The sequence below is a fragment of the Juglans regia genome, chromosome 4 (genome assembly GCF_001411555.2).
Source record: "Juglans regia cultivar Chandler chromosome 4, Walnut 2.0, whole genome shotgun sequence".
Taxonomy (NCBI): Eukaryota; Viridiplantae; Streptophyta; class Magnoliopsida; order Fagales; family Juglandaceae; genus Juglans; species Juglans regia.
Window position 1 is genome coordinate 17,220,145 of NC_049904.1, and position 20,913 is coordinate 17,241,057.

The window sequence follows — 20,913 nt, forward strand, 5'->3', positions numbered from 1 at the left end:
TGTCAAGTGTGAAGCATTCTCTCTTTTAGCTTTGTTTGTTCCTCTTCTTGTGTTCTATAATTCCTTTTCTTATTATTATTTTTCTTTACTTTCCTATCTAGCAAGATGTGTTAACCAGTTTATACGTTTTTATAGCATGTTTGAAACACTTTTACAAGTTATAGCAAGAGGGAGGTCTAAAGGATGGTCTTACTCTACATGAATATTAAACTTACCATTAAATGATTTCCAAAATTTAAACAACCCAAAGGTAGAATCTCTATCTATTTGGAGATCCTAGTTGGGTGCAGCTCATAATAAAATCAAAAAAGGTGAAGTTGTTTGTTAGCACATCGTACAATACTAAAGCAAGGATGGAAGATGTTGTGAAGTTGGCCATTTTAAGATATCAAGATCCTCGTTTAGCGTCTCAACACCCTTCATAAATATCGCTCGACCTAATTTGATTTGTAATCCTATATATTTCTCAAGGCTCATATACGATGATAAGCCCGTTGCCAATTAAGTAGGCGTGTCCTCTGATTATGTTGAATTTTATCTACACTTGATGGGATTATAACTCTACTTGAAGACCATTTAAGATTGTTGTAAAGTACATGAAGGTATTGACAACTCTTCTAATTAGGTTTACAATGAAGTCTGTGGCTTCTCGATGCCAAGAACTTCTTTTAACTATAGTTCTATAATCACCAACTTTCAACGAGGGTCAATCATCACAGTAAAAAACAATAGCTTATTAATCTTCTCAACATCTTTCCAATACTTGTCATACTTATCATACTCTAACTTCATTCTCTGTCATACTCTCCCCCAATCTATCATTACTCATACAACATTATTGCAAATGTTTATAAATCCTAGATGGTTCCTCAAAATAGAGAGAGAGAGAGAGAGAGAGAGATTATTGGAGTTCAGTGCACCATTTATATGTGAGTGGAAGTCATTTAATGTCACAAAGGTCAAGAGCTAAGAGTTGAAGTCCACAGACTCCTTACACAGACAAAGAAGGAATACAAGTTGCCAAAGAGACAAATAATGGTAAAGAGTACAGAGAGATGTGATAACAAATGAAGGAATGGTGAGGGACAACAATTGTAGTTTATGGCTAGGGCTAAATCCTTTTAAGGAGAAGTGAGAGAGAGATTGGGATGATTGAATTTGAATAAACTGCTATGAGGGAGTGATGTAGGGTTAGTTTGGGTAGTAGAGTATTCTCAGAATCCTTCACTACTATTAATTATTTTATTGAGTTCTGCTAGGTACAAGCAATCCCGTGTACCGATTGCACACCAAAGACTGGCTTTTCATATTTTCTTATTTAAAAAAAGAACTTAGAAAAATATGAATTCGCAACCCCACCTCACGATCCCTTGAAGCCATTGCCATCCCTCCGTGGCAGCAACTGCAACTGCGTTACTCCTCGTTCGACGTCCACCACCACGCACAGAGGAAGCCGACCAACAACCACCGTGATCTCCTCCAACTCCTTCTAAACCCACAACAAAACCAAAGTCAAAAGAGATCAATTAGTTGTACCGATCGACAAAGAAACACAACTCAAAATGAAGCTAGTTTGGTCTCCTGAGACTACATCCTTCCCTTTTTTTGTTTTGAATCTTTAATAAATTCTACTGCTGCCCAGATTATAGGATGCCAAGCCAACCCACAAAGGAGCCCTAATCGAGAAAAATGCACGCCAACCCCTTTTTTTTGTTTTGGTCTCCTGAGAAAAATTTTTTGGTCTTAGTGCTTACCCAAGATCATCTTTGAAGCAGGGGTTTTGGGGTTTCAGATCTCAGTGGCTTTGGTCTCAGTTCTTGTGAGGGACACATAGTGAGTGATGGAAGCAACCAGAGGAGAGAGAAAGTGAGAGAGTGAGAAGAATGACATTGACGAACCAGGCCAGTGGGGGAGGACTTGGAGAGAGAAAGAGAGAGCCCCGAAAGTCTCTCTTCAATGAAACGCTTCGTTTCATTTTCCACATTAGTGTTTGGTGCGCAATTGGTTCATGAGATCGCCTAACTCAAGAGTTTTCCTATTTTATTACTATTTTTCATCTACTTTTCATTACTATGTATTATTCTATCATTACTTTTTTACTACTACTTGAGAAGATTTTAGACAGTAATGGAAACCACAACAATTTGCATATGGCATAGGAGATTCTATTACATAGAAACTTTACAAGTATGTAAATGTTACAGACACTATTAAAGTTGCCGTATATCAACCCTGATTCTCTCCTTGATGTCTATCGTAATTATCTCCAGAGAATAAGTCTGTGTTATCTCCAACACCCCCCCTCAAGTTAAGCGTGGTTGGCAACATGTGAAGCTTGGATCTAAGTAGCTGAAACAGGAGACGGGATAGGCTTTTGGTGAATATGTCTACGATTTACAAGTGTGATGGCACATGTTTAATGTTTAAAACACCATTGCTGACTAATTCTTGAACAAAGTGAATATCGATATCAATATGTCGAGACCATTTTTGAGCAACTGGATTTCGACTCATGAAGATTGCACTGGTGTTAACACAGAGTAATATCGGCTCTTTTGTTTGAATTTGCAAATCATGAAGGATGTTAAACATCCATTTAACTTCAGCTACGGTAAGTGCTAACGCTCTGTATTCTGATTCTGTAGAAGATCAAGACAATGTGGATTGCTTTTTAGAAGTCCATTGCACTAAATTGTCTCCAATGAAAATTGCATAACCGGATGTTGATCTACCTGTATCAGGACAGCTAGCCCAACTGGCATTAGAGTATGCCGAGATATATAGATTGTTGGATGGGCTGATATGGAGACTGAAATGGAGAGTGCATTTAACATATCGGAGAATTCTTTTAATGGCTTGAAAGTGTTGATCTCTTGGTGCATGCATGAATTGACTCACTGAATTCAGTGCATGCGTAATATTCGGCCTTGTAATTGTTAAGTATTACAATGCACCAACTAAAGATCGATAAGTAGTTGGTGAATTAAATAAAGAACCAGCAGCATTTAAATGAGTGGAGACAACCATCGGTGTTGCAATTGGCTTTGAATTGAGTAAGTTAGCTTGAAGAAGAAAATCTCTTGCATACTTCATTTGACTGAGGAAGATTCTAGTTTCTAAATGAGTAACTTCTAGCCCTAAAAAATAATTTAAGTTGCCAAGGTCCTTCATGGAGAATTCTTGCCGTAGTTTTTCAAAGAAATTGTCAATGAGAGTCTTGTGGCTTCCTGTGATGACAATGTCATCAATGTATAAGAGTAAGTAAATAATACCATTAGCTGCTGAATGAACAAATAGGCTAGAATCTGACTTGCTACAATTAAAACCAATGGTAAGTAAGAATTTGCTAAATCGATGAAACCATGCTCTCGGGGCTTGCTTCAAGCCATAAATTACCTTTTTGAGATGACAAACATGATTTGGTGGAGAAGCATCAATATATCCTGGTGGTTGTTCCATATAGACCTCTTCTTGTAGAAGACCATGTAAGAAGACATTTTTAACTTCAAGTTGACGTATGGTCCAGCCATGAGAGACTACGATGGATAGAACAATTCTTATTGTTGATGCTCGAACAACTGGGCTGAATGTATCATTAAAATCAAGTCCATAGAGTTGAGTATAGCCTTTAGCAACAAGGCGAGCTCTGAGCCTATCAATAGTTCCATCCGAATGATATTTGGTGCGAAATATCCATTTGGATCCAACGACATTTGTGGCAGGTGGTCCTTGAACTAGTTCCCATGTTTGATTAAGCTTGAGAGCATGAATTTCATCATTCATTACAGCGAGCCATTCTAGAGTCTTGGTAGCACTTTTGAATTCTTTCGGTTCCTTCATTACTAGTAGAGATGATAGTAAAGGAGAAGATGAAACTTGACAAACATAATTGTAATGTTTTGGCTTTGATATACCAGCTTTGCCACTAGTTGTCATAGGATGAGAATTCTGATTTGAAGAATTTGAAATTGGTGGAGGCTACATATTTGATATAGTCTCAGTTGCTGGATTACTTATAGAAGGCAGAGGCATTGATGATACTCGAGAACTGTCCAACTCCAAGGCACATGATATACATGGCCAAGACTCAGTTTCTTGTGGTAATGGTTGGGAACCTGCAGAAGGATTAGTACCAAGCAAGGAAGAATTTGATATGTAGGGATCATGAAAGGAAATGAAATCTGATAGGGCTTGAGAGGGCTGCATATTAGAAAACGAAGATGAAAATATTGTCTCATCAAATCGTGCATGCCTGGTTACAAAAACTCGACGTGTTGGAGGATCTAAACACCGAAATCCTTTATAGGAAGAATTGTATCTGAGAAAGATGTAAGGACGACTTCTTGGCTCAAATTTATGTTTAGCATAGTCATGCAAATATGGAAAGCATAGGCAGCCAAATGTGCGAAACATAGCATAAGTAGGGGACTTATCATACATAATTTCAAATGGAAAGACCTCATTCAAGATAGGTGTAGGCAAGCAATTAATGGTGTACACGACTGTACTGAAAGCTTCAACTCAAAAATGAAGAGGAACATTAGCATGAAAAAGCATTGCGAGGCCTGTTTCAGTGAGGTGCCAATGTTTCCTCTCGGCTCTACCATTTTGAGATGGTGTATAGGGACAAGAAATTTGATGATGAATGCCACATTTAATTAAGTGAGACTGAAAAATGGTACTTGTGAATTCACCTCCCCCATCACTTTGAAATTTTCTTATTTTTTCCGAGAACTGATTTTCAACCAAAGTTTGAAATCTTATGAAGGTTTGATAAAAATCAGGTTTGTGCTTTAATGGATAGAACCAAGTAAAGCGCGAGTGATCATTAATAAAAATTATATAATATCGATATCCTGAGATTGAATTTATAGGTGCTGAACCCCATAAGTTGCAATATATGAGACCTAAGATATTGTTTGAGCGACTTTCACTTGTTTGAAATGGGAGTTTATGGCTTTTAGCCTTTTGACAACTAACACATAAAGATGGATTTGGCAATATAGAGGTAAGAGACAAAAGACCCTTTTTTTATGCATGAAAATTATTTTTGATGACACATGACCCAAATGAGCATGCCAAGTATCAAAGGAATTACAAAGATTATTTGTAAGCTTACTGATAGATAATAGATTTTTGGTTGAATTTGGCACAACAAGAACATCATTTAATGTAAGAGAAGGAGTAGGAGAGCATGAACCCATGTGTGTAATGGGTAGAGATGATCCATTACCAACAATAACTTTGTCCGTACCAGTGTAAGGTTCCACCTTATCAAGTTGAGACACATCTAAGGTCATGTGTACCGTTGCTCCTATATCAGTATACCAGTTAGCAATGTCATTGCTAATTGTGTAATTTGCAAGTGCTTCAGCAAGATGTGCATCATTTTTTGTGTATTTGTTTTTGCAGTCTGTGGCATAGTGCCCTTCTTCACGGCATATTTGGCATTGAGGAGGACGTTTATACTATTGTTTGCCATGATTTCCTCCCTTGGATTGGCCTCCCTTATATTTTTGTTGATAATTATTAAGCTTTGCAGAGGAGGCATTAGCAACATATGTAGAGGCACCTGCACTGTTATCAATGTACTTGGAAAAAAGATCAAAGCTTTCAGCCTTAGGGACAACATCTTTGAAACTCGGAATTGGAGTTAAAGAGAGTTGAGTAGTGGAGAAGGTTGAGAATTCATGGCCTAGACCACGTAAATATTAGTGAACTTTGTCAGTATCTTCAACTGGTCCTCCCATTGCCATTAGTTGATTACAATGAAATTTGAATACTCGAGAGTATTCTGAAATGCTGCGAGAGCCATGCTTCATGAGATGAAGTTCATCCTTGATTTGAAGCTCACGAACCTTGGACTTGTGGCTGAAAGAAGTTTCAAGGGCAGTCTAGACATCTTTTGATGTCGTCAGTCCCATGACTACAGATAATGCTTCCTCCATGAGAGAGGAAAGAAGAAGGCTCATGACAAGTTGGTCATTTTGCTTCCAAAAATTATTGGTTGTGGGATCAGTGGTAGCAGAGGGCATTGAGGTTGAACCATCAATATAACCATAGAATTTTGGCATTGCAACAGGGGTACAACTTGGTTGCGCCAGAGGGGAAATTTTGTTGATGATAATTTTATTGTCTCCATGTGAACCATGGTGTTGAAGGAGAGGGTAGAAGAAGAATTGTCCGAGGCATAGGATCGATTGGAGGTTAATCCTATAGAGCTCTTGATACCACGAGAAGATTTTAGATAGTAATGGAAACCACAACAATTTGCATATGGCGTAGGTGATTCTATTATATAGAAACTTTACAAGTATGTAAACGTTATAGACACTATTAAAGTTGTACATGCTATACAAGGAAAGATGACTATATATTCTATAATTAGAACAAATCAGTTCCTACATCTATGGTTCTTTACATTGCCGTATATTGCTCTCTTGATATCAGCCTTGATTCTCTCCTTGATGTCTGTCGTAATTATCTCCAGAGAACAAGTCTGTGTTATCTCCAACACTATTCACATAATATATGAGATTACCTCATTACTCAAATGCAACCTTAATGAGTCACAAAATGATGTTGTTTGGGTGAGATACAGAAACTCTAAAATGTACTGTTTTGTGATAATTTATTATTACTTTTTAATTATTTTCAAGGGTCAGAATTTTAGAGGATTTATGGACTCTAGAATTTCACTCTGACCTTCAAATTTGAAATTTCTAACTTTAATTGGAATGGAGATATACGAGAGACCAAAAATATGTTGGAGTATAGAGTTTTCGCACAATCCTAAGAAGGAACATGTACATTAACCAAGTTGTCAAGTAATGTATATAGGGTGAATGGTAGAATGCTAAAATTTGAAAAGAAAACAACACATAAATTAATATAAATTGAAAAAATATGTCTTAACCAATTCTTATTCGATACTATTTAATACAAATAAGATTAAAAACATATTTACATTATTATGCTTATAATATACATTTAGATGCTATGAAAATTATTATTAGCTGTAAGTATCTTTATTGATAACACTCACTAGAATAAAATAGAAACCCAAGTTAGAAACCCAAGTATTAGAGGCTAGAGAATTCCATAATAGTCCATTTCTATATTTTAGTATTATAATATAATAATAATAAATTAGATGTAAAAGAAACCAGACAAATATAAATGAAGTGATCCAGGCCTTGACAAAATCAGTGAGAGGATAGAAACTAAAGATATAATTCTTGAAGAAGTGTTGCATTCATGTATCTTCGAAAAGGCATATAGTTCTCCTTTTACTAATCATTTCAATGACAACATGAAACAATATGCAAATGACCATCTATCTAATAAGAGAAACACCACTGAGAATTGGCTATGGAGCCATCATAATAGGTAAGCTCATGCAATATTCTTGATTTGCTATTTGGTTAGACTATATGGTGTATTTCCAAATGCGGAATTTAGCATTGAAACAAATAAAGATCTATTTATGCTTTCACAAGTTATAGAAAGAAGTGATTCTATAAAAGATCAATACATAAAAGAGTGACTGAGATTTATGAATCAACGTAAAATCTGTAATTTTGTCAAATTGCCTTAAAAGTGTAAAAAGTCGAAGGTAAATGGGTCTTAGAGATGAAATCTTGAGTTCAAAAATAATGTTGAGTGATATAAAGTCAAATTTGTAATAAAGGATTTCACTCAGAAATTAGCATTAATTAGAAAGATAGATCTTCTAATTAACCTAAAATTACTCATTCAGGACCAAGCAACAGTGAAAATCCTAAGATGCAACTGAACTCACAACCTAACCATTTCTGACTCCTCGAAATACCTGAATCATAATCCTAACAAACGAGTCAAGCATAAAAGAGTCTTATCTTGTCCAAATAATGAAACCTTGAAGAACAAGGACATCAACAAATCAAGCATGAGAAAGAAAGGGGACAAGCTTTATATTAGCTTATAATTAAGATGAGGTTAACCTACATGATCATGGACAATATGGATGATAATCATTAGCACAATAAGGCCGAAATCTCATGCTTATCTCCCTTCAAATTGTTTTCGTCCATATTGTCCATGGTTAGGCATGTGTTGCATGTGCAATCTTTGATGTAGTAAATACATCTGATCACCATTTGAAATTCTAGATAGGATAGGAGTAGTGGTTTATCGACTTGCATTACCCTCACAATTCTTTACCATGCACAACGTTTTCCATATATTGATACTAAGGAAGCATGTCCATGACCCTTCCCATGTACTAGAGTATGAGCCTCTTTAAGTGCTTGAAGATTATATATATATATATATATATTATGAAGAAGCACCTGCAGGCTGCACGAACCCTAGAACAGAAGATTCAAGTACTTAATCTGTTTATGATAATTTAGTATTCTTTTGATGTCAATAAGAAAAATGTATAGCATCCATTAGAAAGAAATTAGCCCTGACTAAAGAAAGGCAGAAGAAGTATGCAGATTGCATAAGGAAAGAGTTTTACTTTGAAGTAGGAGACAAATTAGTATTCTTAAAAGTGGCTCCGATTAAGGGAATAATGGGATTTGGGAAGAAGGATAATCAATCATGAGCAAGAAAGGGGACCCCAGATTATTTTATTTGAAGAGGAACGCTTGCAATCAGCCATGACCGATTCCAATCCTAACAAGTTGATCGACAAACTGGGAGCCTCTCTCCCTTTCCTATATATATATATATATATATATATATATATATGCTCGTACTTGTGCTATATTTCTTGAAATGAAATTTGGATTTGATCAGCACTAATTAAATCAGAAGAAGCATTATTTGAACTTGAAATCCTTGTTAGAAACAAATACATTCATTCCTATGATCTTGATTAAGATGGATAATTATTTTTCATTCTCGTTAGTAATCTATAATAGGAGTACTGTAATTGGTTCGATTTGGTCTATTTTTGCCATATTGCTAAATTGAACCAGTCTAAGTAGGTTTTAAAATTTTGATAATTGAAACTAATCGGTTCATCTAGGGAATCGAGATTTTTGATTTTTTTCGGTTTTGGTTTGATTTGGTTAGATTTTACGAGTGTGATTTGGTTTTGGACTTTTTTGTTGCGTTGGATCAAATGTATAATTGTTTTAGCCCAAATATGAGTTTTAGAGCCCAAAAAAACATGCATATAACCAAATAACTAAATAAAAGCTAAAAACAATTAGCTAAAATATACTAATTAGTTTAATTAAAGTATGCATTTAATAATGCCTAAAATACTTGTTAAAAATTGCACATAACAACATTTCTAAGGGCTAAAATTAAAAGCCTAAAACATGCATGTTAAAAACAATTAGCCAAAATAAACAAAATTTGAAAAAAAAAATATAGACGAAAACAATTGCAAATGCAATCACCAAAGTGTAAAACTGTACTTATAATATATATATATATATATATATATGTGTGTGTGTGTGTGTTATATACTTATAACATATTATATATGTAAGTATTTTACTTAATATGTAAGAAGAATTAATAATATATTAATAACTTAATATTAATATTCATGTTTAAGAGTAAATTTATATTAGAGAAGTATAAGTAATAAGATTGAAATTGCTATAGAATATATAGCATATAATATATATAATATGAAAAAATAAAAGTCATAAAAATTTGATTTGATTTGATTCGGTATATTTTGATTTGAGTCGGTCTATTTCGATTTTCAAATCATAAAATTTGAGACTGAACTAGTTTTTAATCTATTTCGGTTTGCAGGAACCGAAATTGACTGTTGGTTCGGTTGGTTTCTCGGTTTTTTCTTTTAGCCCTAATCAATAGGAAGAAAAGAATGACGAAAGAAATTAATCTATTTAATGGTTGAAGTAATACATGTAATTGCAACTTGCAAAGTTATGAAAGATGTGTTTTAAGTTATACCATTTATTTAGTATTTTTGATTTTTTTATGGTCGTCATGCTTACCAAAGCTTCCTGATGGAATCATTTTTGTAATTTGCGAACTTTCATGGTGTTGGTTACTTAGAATTTTCGATTGTAGTGGGCTGAGTTTCCATTATTTGCTTGTATCTTCTACTCCTGCTTAGGTGTTTCTCTTAAATGTGTACATACGCCATGCCTTTTGCTCTTTTCTATAATATTTATGATTACTTGATGGAAAAAACTTATTCTTTTTCCCATTTATGTATTTGTGAAGACACTTGTGTTGAGTTTTTTCATAAATTTTGTGTTTAATAAGTTCTAGACATCACTTCTCACTTATAATTTTATTGTATCCTTTTCATGTTAACGGCTAGAAGGCTGAATAAAATAAATTTTAATTGAGAAGTTATGACGCGGAAACAAGTAGTACCCTTGTATTTAAGTTAGACCAAGTTGTTAGGTACATCACTTGTTGTAACACTCCCTTTCTTTAGATTAGGAATTATAATTAAATAAAGTATTATTAATCCCATAAAAGAGTTTTAAATGAAAAACAAGTCTAAAACATAATCATGTCAAAGTTCCCAAAACAACTCATTGAAAAGGATAATCTTAAATAAAATCAAAAGTTCATTGGTCTGCTCCTTCTAAGTTTGGCCAGCCTGCTCAAAATCGTCATCCTCCTTATCTGGGTGGTTAAAACATGAAATAAAATTAAAATGAATCAAAGAATCAGTAAGAAACTTATCACAATGTAAACATAATAAACATAAGACTTTACATAAAATTTTCATGTTGAGAAAATAAATTCATGATATTTTATACTGATGTTTATGCTATGCATGTCTTGATTTATTTGAATTAACTGAATGGCCAACACAATTAACCATATGTGCAAAGTTATACATTGACCTCACATCATGCGGTCACAAGGGGAGCTACTGAGTAGTAATCTGGCATATATACTACAATGGACCACACTTAGGTCCATGACTTGTAAATCCACCCATGAAACTGAATGACTATATTTTTAAATTGTTCTGAACTTATCTTGCACTTGAATTTAAGAAAGTTTATATGCCTTATACGACGTGAGATGCATGACATACATACTAATATAAATAATTGTAAAATGTTGAATTTGAACATGATGCGAAAAAATTTAATGATCATATGCTATGATGAATGACATGCTTTCATATAACAAGAAATACATGGTACATGAAAAGTGGCTAACAAAGAAAAGGCTTTAATAATAATCTATCTAACTAACTAGTGTTAACCTAATTTATGATCAAACTACTTATCTCAAAATATTGATTCCAAATATTGTCTTCGTAACTTGTTACCCAAAAGAAATACTATAGTCACTAGGAATTCTAGGAATCGTATATTTATTTAATATTTAAACTCATATTATTGATAATAATAATTTTAATAACCATTCCGTTATGTACTAAACACTTACTATTATTATTGTAAATTCAATTAACATATCCATTCTTCCCAATCAAAACTTAATATATATTTAAATTAAAATCTCACAAAACCATTAGTGGGAAATCATTGACATAAACAATTTAAAATGTTCGAAGTAAACTTTTACCTATTATTATTTACTAATAAAATTAATCATAAAATACTTAATAATCTAATTTAGTTTTCTAGGTATATATTTTCTGTATAAAAAATAGTTTCTGTAAAAAAAGAAAATAATTTTGAGTTAATATGAAATAAACTAATCCCATTTAAAAAAAGGAATTCATGGCTGGAAGGTATATGTTCCTTATGGAAAAGCTAACATGCTATGGTCAAGGGCATAGTTGTAAAATCATTTCAGAACTCCATTTGCCCTTCTGTACACATACAGTTTGGAAAGCAAGTTTGACTAATGACAGAGAAGGAAAAAGCTACACAACAATTGAGGTTAAATGGCAATTTTTCGTAAATTCCTGGGGATCTAGACATGTATGACCGAAGGGCTAAAAGACCAAGAGGCCCACTATTAATCTGGAAAGCACTGAGCATTCGAGAAAACAAGGGAACAACGAAACAGAAGTTCAAGCTTTACACCAAGGACGCTAACGTAAATTTAACACAAGAATGCTAATGTAATTATGTAATTTAACACAAGCAATCTAATTACATACAACATTGTAGATTTCTGTTATACAAAGTCTCATATTCTATAATTTTATTTTTTTATCTTCATATCATAGAAATATAAAAATTAAAAATTAAAATCATATATTTTTAAATAATATGTAGAAGCGTGGGACTTCCTGCAATATAGACACAGGAGAATGAAATTAAGGAAGGATCCGAGGAATTTTTTCAGAAGAAGAAGTGACTCAGATTCTAAGCATATCCCTGAGTAGAGGCCAGTCTCAAGATAAGTTGTTTTGGGGCCATTCCAAGAAGGGAACTTTCTCAGTAAGCAGTGCCTATTTTCTGCAACTAGAGAGGCTCAAGAATGAAAGAGGAGATTGCTTAGTGGGAGTTGTAATGGATGAGAGGTGGAGAAATATTTGGAATCTTGAAGTTTCAAATGTAACAAAGATATTTTTGTGGAAGGCTAGAAACAACCTACTGCCTACAAAGGAGAATTTATTTAAAAGAAAGGTAGTTAAAGAAAAAAACTATCCTATTTGTAGTGCAGAAACAGAAACTATTATGCATGCTTTGTGGGTTTGTCCAGTAGCCAATGACATTTGGGCTGAGTTTGGAGGTTGTGTGCAAAAGTGGGGAAGAATAGAAGAAGACTTCATGTCACTATGGTGGAAGTTAATGGAAAGGCTGAGCATGAAGAAGTTAGAAGCCATAAGATATGGCTGTTTTGTTTAGGAGTGTTTGGCTGCGAATGAATGAGTTTGTTTTTGAGAAGAAGCTAGGTTGTCCTAAGATACTTATGAAGACAGCTTTAGAAAGTTTACTTGAATATAAGGAAGCTCGGATCCTCACAAAACAAGTGGTGAAAGGGCAAACTAGTATTGCAAGAAGTATTATGAGATGGGAGAAACCAGAGGGTGGATGTGTGAAGGTGAACTAAGATGCTTCTTTAAACGTGAAGGAGCGAAGAATGGGTGTAACAGCCCGCTAGTAATTCACTGGTAGAATTTCTATTGACTTTAGGAACTTCGTGAAAACTCCATAAGTTTTTACGAATCGACCAATTGTGTAAATTTTAGTCTATTAACATAGTCAGTGTTATCACTCACTATGGTGCTAGAAATACGAGTTTAATTATTTGAGGTAGTTAGAAGTGTCAGAATGCGTTATGGTCTACGTCATTAGACTTAATAGATTATTTAAGATTTTATGACGCAATAGCCTATTTTCATAATTCTAGACGAAACGTTTGTTGGAAATTGTGAAATTATTTTTAGGGGCACTTCGTGGTTGAATTTCGACAAATGATTTTCACTATAGGTTAATATGAATATTTAAAATTTTTCAGTACTAAGTTTATTATGTTTTTTTTTGGAGTGAATAGTAATCTCGATAAGCGCACCTAGTGCAATGTTTTCAAAATCACAATGTGGAATGTCCAAATTAGGTTAGAGAAGTTTTATTTGTACACTTGGCAAGATCTTAGCCACACATAGTAAATAATATTAGAGACTTGGCACAAAGAGGAACCATTAGATGTATTTGTGAAGGAAGTCAAGGTGTGAGATCATGCCACCTAAGCAAAACTTTGTTTCATCTGATCAACCAAATTGTGCTAGACCAAAGATGGTTTCAATCCTAGAGAAACTCTTAATGATTGGAATCCAATTGAAACCCTAAAAGCTTGGTTGAAACCGAAATCCTAAACGGTTTCCCAAAACCCTAAAGTTGGCCTCCAAACCCTTTTTAATCCGATTTCTAGCATTGTATTTAATCACTTGATTAAATCACTTCCACATGCTATTAATTAATCAAATCCTTATTATGACATCATTACCCAACCTTTTAAACTTTGGAAATTTGATTGGGCCAAGAAAAATTGGTTTTGAGCTTGATAGCATTTCAAACCCTAGCCAAATCCCCTTTAAACCCCAAATTGAAGCCCACTTGGTTGGGGTTCACCAAGGCCCACGAAATTGGCCACCTTATCAAAGCTTCTTGAAGAAGTTTCCTCCCCCATATGGTAGACCATCCAGTGCCATTAGCTGCACCGAATAGTGCCTTGATGTGAAGAAGAAGTCCACTCCATTAACCTCCATCTCTCACCACTGCTGCAGGAAGTCCATGCCTCTCACTATTCTCTACTTTATGTCACATAGCCACTTCCAACCAAGGGTCATTCAAGCCTATAACTTCCCCCTCCAGAAGTCTAAAGTCGTGCAAGATATACTTCTCTCCATTGTATCACTTCTTTCCCCCGTTCTTCGCGAGAAACCCAAAAGAGCTCTCTAGGGTAGATTTCTAGGTCTTTTTGCATGGCCATTTTCGACTCTTTTTAAGTATTTTATCATGATGACTTCTTCATCAAAGTTGTTCTTATTTTATTCTAGTTTACGTGGATATCTTATTAATCTCATTTCATGCTCATTTAGTCGGTACAAAGTATTTTTAATCATGGAAAGGTCATTCTGAGCGTGAAACTGGAGAGTATGATATGTTTTGGAAGTTTTGACCAAGCTAATGGACTTATCTTGGTCCGAAAATTTTGTGGACTGTTGTTAGCATGTGTTTATGAATGTTCATTGAGGTTTTGTTGCATGAATAAAGCTTTTGATGATGGATTTGCTTAGATTTAGAAACTTAAAAACTGGAAGTGGAAAAACTATTTTTGTTTTGTGAAAGTTTGAATATTTCGTGGTTTAATCTTATTCCAAAGGTTTTGATATTTTTATATGATGATCTTAAGTCTCTTATATACATGTTAGGATATTATTTCAAAGATATTTAGTATTTTGTTTAAAGATATGATTTTCTATGCAAGAGGATTTCGGTTTTGCCTAAGATTTGACGTTTTTGGGTTAGATTCATGTTTTATTGAGTTTTAGCCATGTGATTTTAAGTTTAATGGCTGAATATTCTTTGGGATACATTTTTTAAACCATGAGATGTTTTAGTTTGAAGATTACATGTGTATAAGCCATGGATCAAGAGATTGATCAAAGTTAGTGGAGAGAAAAGTTCCTGTTTTGGACTAAGTTTAAAACCAAAAACTCCAAGTGTTGTTTTGTGATTTTTGGTGGCTTTTGTTTGATGATTTAAAGCATGCCTGATCTTAGGATGATGTTATGAATATGTTAGAAGTAAGATTTGATTTTTTTGAAATTCTTGGAGTTTTTTTTATTAAGGTCAAAACTTGTGATTTAAGGGTTTACTTTTGTTAAAAAGTTTGGGTCTTTTTACAAAAGGTTTGATGTTGATGATTAGCTTTTCTTAATGGATATTTTAGGTGTATTTTTAAACTTAGGATAGGAAGATCCTTGTTACAAAATTTTGGTTTAATCATGGGTTTTGAAGATGTAAGAAATTGCAACCAAAATCAAGAGAAATGGTCTATGAATGTTTTGGCCATTGTGAGTTTTCCATAGTTGTGAATGGTTTTAAATTTTTCTGAGTTGATATTTGAGTTTAGGATAAAATTTACATTCCTCATGTAAATTTTTGTAATTTTTGGAGTTAGGATGTGAAATCCTTAAATTAGAGGTAAAATGATCATTTTCCCACATGTAGAGGGTAAAATGATAATTTTGCTCTAAGTTGCCTCTTTTCACATTTCTAATTATTAGTAATTAATTTCTAACTTTTAGAATACCCTCTTACAGTTCCTCGTGTTTCGCACTTATTCTCATAGAACGCGACTATCGAGGTAAGTTAGCTTTTAACTTACTATCAGTTTAATGTGTATGAATGATAAGTAAGGAAACTAAAGTGTATGTATGCATGTTATCATATATGTCATGTCAAGTCATTACATATTTATCTTCTACACAAAATTTATTCTGTCATGAATTATTTATCTGTTACACAAGATATTCTGTCACGTATTGCTATACGTTGATATACATTGCAAGTATGTCATGTTAAGTTAAGTATGACATCTGTTACATGTATTTCATGTCATGTAATATTCACTATCACATGTTACACCATGTTAAAAAATATTGTCTGTTATATGTATGACATGTTACGAAATGTTGCATGTTACATGTATACCATGTTATGAAATTTTATCTGTTACATTTATGTCTCGAAGTATGTCATATTTGTCGTCTTACGTTCATGTCATGTTATGCTACGTCAGGACTTCTATCTTTTATGTCATGTTCATGTTACGTCACGTTACGAAATGTCATGTATGCCAATTAAGTTATTTATGTCAATCACGACCCTAAGTGCTAGGATAGGATAATATCCTAGTGGAACTCTTTTGTTCATGCTGGAGTGTCTAAATAGGTGTGAAATTTCTTGGGTTGACAAAGTACAGTCAACAAGTTGCGAATGAGGCCTATTTAGCTGGTTAACAGAGCGCGCCAGACACTAATGCCGATTGAGCCAAACTTTATTTTACGTGTGTCCACAGTAAGTGTGCCATAAACAAATAAGTCATGGGGCTACAACAACTATGCAGCATGAAGTATGGGGCCACAACAACTGTGCAGCATACACTATGTGAGACACAGCAATTGTGACACAGCAATTGTGACACGTAGAATTCGTGGGGCCACAACAACTGTGGAACATACACTACGTGAGACACAACAATTGTGACACGTAGAATATGTGGAGCCACAACAACTGTGGAGTACGTATTAACGTACTCACAACAGGTATAGACACCTGTGTTGTGATGAGGTAATCGGCAGGGACACACGGCTCGAGGAGACCTGTGTAGCACCTGTATGGTCACTTTATGATTAAGTCTATTGAAAAAGATTCCAAGTTCATGTATTTCACGCTCAAGTCATGATTCACGTTATCTTGTGTTCATGTTTACAATTATGTCAAGTTTCAAGTTCATGTCAATCATGGTAACCCCATGAGACATGAATATGTTTCAAGTTCATGTTTATGTCATGTTATGTTCAAGTTCACGTTCATGTTATGTTATGTTCACATTCACGTTATGTTTCAAGTTCATGATTATGTTATGTTGTGCTCCGATTCATGTTATGTTCAAGTTCATGTTCAAATTACGTATGTTCACATTCATACTATGTTTCAAGTCTATGTTAAGTTTCAAGTTCACGTTCAAGCTATGTTGCTAGTCCATGTTATGTTTTAAGTTCACGTACATGCCATGTCACGTTAAGCTAAGTTTCAGTTTCAGTTCAAGTTATGTTAGCTCACGCCATGTTATGTCAAGTCACGTTATACTTATTATTTCATGCCATGTTATGTCAGGTTATGTTATGTTTACTATTGACTTTGATTGTGCATTCATGTTTTTACTGACATACATGCATCATTAACCTGTATGAAGGTTTTTTGTTAACTTGCTGAGATTTGTAATCAAATCTCACTGTGGTAGTCCTAACTACCATTCCCCCCCAAATGGTAGATCTTGTTAGAGGATTTGAAGGAGAACCGAGATCGACCAAATGGAAACGGTCAACTAAGCGACGGTGCGACTTAGATGTAGTTGCCTTAGGTTACTAGTATTTTGTGGAGTTCCATCTCTAGCACTTTTTTGTTCTCAACCATTTTGGACTAGTATTGTGATCTCAGTTATTTAGTATGTCTTTATGTATAAAGTATGTTTTAAGTATTTGGGAGATTATAAGTTTGCAGCATAGTATTGCTAAAAAAAAAAAATTATCCGCTGCGAATATTGCATAATGCTAGATGCATGTTAAGAATATTGCATCTTATATGTCATGAATGGGGGCAGGTAACCTTGTGTTGCATGTACCGACGCTTTGGATGTCTGTCTGATCCCAAGTAGAATCTGGGGGCGTCACAATGAGGGCTGGGATCATAGTTAGAGATGAGAAGGGAGAAGCTCTAGTTGCTGTTTGTGATTAGAAGGCCAATGTTGACAATCCAGTGGTGGCAGAATGTTTTGCTTTGAGGATGGCAGTAGAGCTTTGCAATGAACTTAATATACATAAGGTTGTTTTTGAAGGAGATGCAAAAATTGTCATAGAGGCAGTGCAGAGTTCGGAAGAGGAAAGTTCTTTTTTTGGTGCTTTAATTGATGATGTAAAGTTTTCTTTTCAAAATAGATCAGATTGGAAAATTCAGTTTGCATATACAGAAAAAAACATAGTGGCTCATACCTTAGCTAAGTCAGCCTTAGCTTTGTTAGAAAAAACAGTTTGGATAAAGGATGTACCAGATTTTGTTGTAAGAAGTCTGGAAAGTGACGAAAGATGTATTACTTGAAAGCTAGAAATGAAATATAGAGGTATTGTTCAAAAAAAGAAAAAGAAGCGTGGGACTCATATCTAGATTTTTTCAACATGATATTATCATTGAGTAACATTAGACCACGGAAGAGAAGCTTGAAGGCTCATTGTTCGATGAACTCATCAAGAAGCAAGGAGCCATTCGATGGGGCTGGCTGGGTGAGTGGCAGCACAACTTCTGAGATTGTAGATCAACAAATTGAAGAGAAAAAAAAAATCTCGACAAGGCTTACCGAGAAGAAAAGGGACGCTATGTCTAGTGGATCTGGGTGGAGATTGACGACAGTTTCTGGGTTGGCCTAAGTTGAAGCTACGACAGTGACAGAAACAACATACCCAGAAATTATTATTTACAGTAAAGAGAACAAAACTTATAGCGTGAAAGAAGATCGTGTGACAAATCCAGGTGGCTGAATGAAGGTTACCACGATGACTCTACGACCTCGGTGTGTGGTGGCGAAATTCTAAGAATGGAAGAAAAAAAATTGTTGGTGCTATTAAACTGATAACAAGAGTGAATGAGAGAGAGAGAGAGAGAGAGAGATGGGGATTTGTGGCTTTGATTGAAGGTTACAGACAGAATAATATGTAAATCTTACGAAGAAGAGAGGACATATAAGCTGAGGATTTCGTCTCTTGCACTCCGTTGACATCGTAACGTTCATATTAGTGGAGAAACGTCCGAAAAGAAAGGTAACTTTGAATGGGGCGAAAAATCTTAAGAGAAATGATGTTGCAGTCGTGAGTGTGCAAGTGCCGCATAATCATTTTGAAAAAAATGAATAAATACATAATTTATATGGAAAACAATTAATTTTTTAATAGTGAATTCTATTATTTTTCAAAGCAATTGTACAATACTTGTACGTTTCACGACTGCATGAAGCATTACTCAAATCTTAAAGACATTCAGGCATAATTAGGAAAGAAAAATTAGTAATAAATAATGATATTAAGAATTATAAGTGATAAAAATAATTCAAAACCCTTAATTAAAGTTGCGGACGTTACAGTTGTCTCGTAAGATCTTACAAATTTAAAAATTTTGGGGGTTTTATTTCTCTTTCCATAATAGAAATTTTTGTGCTTTTAAGTTTTCATTTGATGATTACCATATCATATATGTATCAGAGTCAACTCTTTATAAGCACAACATATATATATATATATGTTGTATCAGAGTCAACTCTTTAGTTGCTGGTAGATGATTTATATCTGTTCATTATAATTCATTGAGTAATCTCCCAATCCTCTCTTGTCACTTGTTTGATTGTGTTCTATTCTTGTCCTTATTGGAGCCACCTTAGTCGCAAAGTGAATCTTGAGAACCAGTCTGTAAGGCTTGTTTTGCTAGAAAGAGCATTACGACTTGAGTGGATAGACGATTGGTTAGGGTATGTGTTATGAAATGCAATAGGAACAAGAGCAAAACATGATTAGTAAGTGTTACACCTAGGTTTTAGGTGATTTCAAGATGAATAAGTGTTCAATCTAAATGGTCTATTAGTTCTAGATCTAGTATATCTCCTGATATTATCAATGAGGAAGACTTTTTGTTGAAGAAACTAATAATACTTACTGATTTCAACAAATGGAGTATTCCAAAGATTGATGCGGAATCTATTTACAAAACTAGTTGGACTCAATCTGTTTCTAAGACTGAGTTCAATGTTAAAACTGTTGAATAAACCTATGATATTTCAAAAACTCATGAAAATTTTTTCCCATTTAATAGAAAATCTATTCAAGATTTCTTGGTAAAAGGTTATAAATTTCTGCATATTGGTTCTATTCGAGTTGCTGTTAAACCTCTCACAAGGAAAGTCATCAATGCTTCTATACTTCTTTGTTTAAGAGATGCCTAATTCAAAAAATTGAGACTAGCATACTCGGAATGATTAAGTCATCCTTGTTTGTTGATCTTGTTCATTATTTTCCTAATTTGACTCTTGCTTTGGATGATCCTAATATTCTTCAAGTTTTAACTTTAAATATTCTAACATTTGGTTATGATATGGAAGAAGGCAGTAAGCCTCTTGCCCTCGTTTATCATATTTATTATCGTGTGCTAAAATCTAATCTGAACCCTAAAGCTAGTTTAAGAACCTTAGGAAACAAAACTTTGTTAATCCAAAGTTCTACTCCATATGCTAATATTTAGGTTCAAAAAATGATTTATTGGAAAAATATTACTCTTCCCAATGAATGGACTTTGAAATATGATGTTCCACTTGCTAAGGTTATTTCTGACGAACTTAATCTTGATTATATTAATAATACTTGAATGATATTGTAAAAATTAGTTTTGATCAACCTTTAGTAAACAAAGAAAGAAGAAATTCTTTTGCTGGAACTATTACTAACAATCCAGAAAGAAGAGACCAAAATCTCATAAAATTTCTAGTAGACTCAATCAAAATTGTTAAGCCTAATTTGAAATTAAAAGGTGTTTCTACTTCTTCTCAAGTTACTTCAGCTTATTACACTACTAAAGATACGGAAGTATCTAAAAGTAAAGGCATAAAGGAAGAAATTGATAAATAAGAAGAAGATACTTTCTCTTTACCCCCAACAACTTTAGTTATGGTTGCTCCTACTAGTCACAACCAATTATTTGTGATCAATAGAGTTTGTGA